Source organism: Schistocerca americana, chromosome X (assembly GCF_021461395.2).
Source record: "Schistocerca americana isolate TAMUIC-IGC-003095 chromosome X, iqSchAmer2.1, whole genome shotgun sequence".
NCBI classification, from domain to species: Eukaryota; Metazoa; Arthropoda; class Insecta; order Orthoptera; family Acrididae; genus Schistocerca; species Schistocerca americana.
In genome coordinates, this window is record NC_060130.1 from 189156207 (window position 1) to 189158075 (window position 1869).

Below are 1869 nucleotides of genomic sequence, written 5' to 3' on the forward strand. Positions count from 1 at the left end.
GTCCAACACCTTAAGTCCTGCACCAGTTTACTCCATACATATCTTTCACATCACTGGAAATTTCGGATACTTTTCGATTTCTGGAGGTAAATCAACTACTACTCGATTTCCCTATCTATCTCACAATAACTTTTGCTCATGGGTAATGTGTACATAAGATACGTAAACTAATTATTATTATTATTATTCTTTCACGTGACATAGGTTGCCACATTACGGTGCGATTGTTGAAGTCGATTCATAGGTATTTGTGTCTGGATAGCCGAGTTGGTATAAATTTTGTTCATTGAGATTTTGCAGGGTGGCAGAGTAGCTATGTTTCCAGTTCCTGTTTACCAACTCGGCTACCAGATTAGTCTAATGTGCTACTTCGGTTCTCCACAGCAGACTGGCTCATTGCAGTATGCAAATTGTTTACCAACAGATTTGTATCATATGCCACTCTGTTCGATCAGCGACGACAGGCGAAGAAATCTACATTGTATTCTCTCTCAAACTGTTATTACATCTGCTGGATAACGCATAAGTCGAATGACTGAGCATTCGAGAAGCATCCCCAAGTTCAGCCATGGCGGAACACAATATATCCACGCAATCATGCGTAGTAACTTATGTTTGGAGAGTAACAATAGAACAAACTGAACACCACAAAACTGCTGTCCACACCATCGGACAGCCACTACCAAATTTAACGGTAGGTAAGTGTACATCAACCGAAGTTCGGTCACATATATACTCTTATTTGATTATTCTGTAATCCTATCAAGCCAACATTTATTTACAGTATTTCATATAATAAATTCACAAAATAGAAAGCGCATAATGTTAGAAAAAAGTGTATTTCCAAACAGGTGTTTTCACAGTCTCAAATTTCCTGAGTCAGTTATGGTAGCAACCAGTTAATTCCCTCTCTTTTTTGCGGCAGGTCGCCAGATGCTGCTGATCTATTTTGATTTCTCTTCCTGTTCGGGTTTCCCAGCACGTTTAATTAAGTCCACGTGTGATCGAGTATTTGAACACTGGTGTATGAACTCTATTTTAGAACAATCGAGTAGCTATCGTTAGCCCCATCAGCCAAACAGACACGTCCCCTTACTGCCACATGCGAATTCTTGAGACGTCAGTATGCGACTGCTGGGAGTGATGGATTAAGGAATGTGAGGCATTAGTTTTACGCTTTGAGACATTTTCGTTATTTTTTGGTCTGCACCTCGCTACGCGATGAACGAACAAATAAACGACAACGTGGACCTTAGCAACCCAGCTGTACCTATTCCTTTTTGATCTAGGGATAGTAAACTGCCAATTTTTGTCTAGCGAAAGTAAATTCTAGAAATTCAAAAAGTGAAGACAGGTTTGTTAAGTTGTAACAGTAGTTAAAACATCAAATGGGATATGGCAGAAGCCTCGACACGGTGGTGAAAAAATCAAGACAAAATGCAATTCAGAACATCTGTTCTATTACAGGAGAACTCATAAATGTGAAAATTTAGGTGTAGGTTTTATTCTAAACTATAACATTAAAGAATGAAATTTTCACTTTCCAGCGGAGTGTGCGCTCATATGAGACTTTCCTGGCAGATTAAGACTGTGTGCCGGACCGAGACTCGAACTCGGGAAGTTTGCCTTTCGCGGGCAAGTGTACTACAAACTGAGCTACCCAAGCACGACTCGCGACCCCTCCACACAGCTTTAATTCCGCCATTACCTCGCCTCCTACTTTCCAAACTTCACAGAAGCTCTCCTGCGAAACTTGCAGAACTAGAGCACTTGCCCGAGAAAGGCAGTGGTCCCGAGTTCGAGTCTCAGTCCGGCACACAGTTTTAATCTGTCAGGAAAGTTTCAATAACGTTAAAAGTAATATTACTA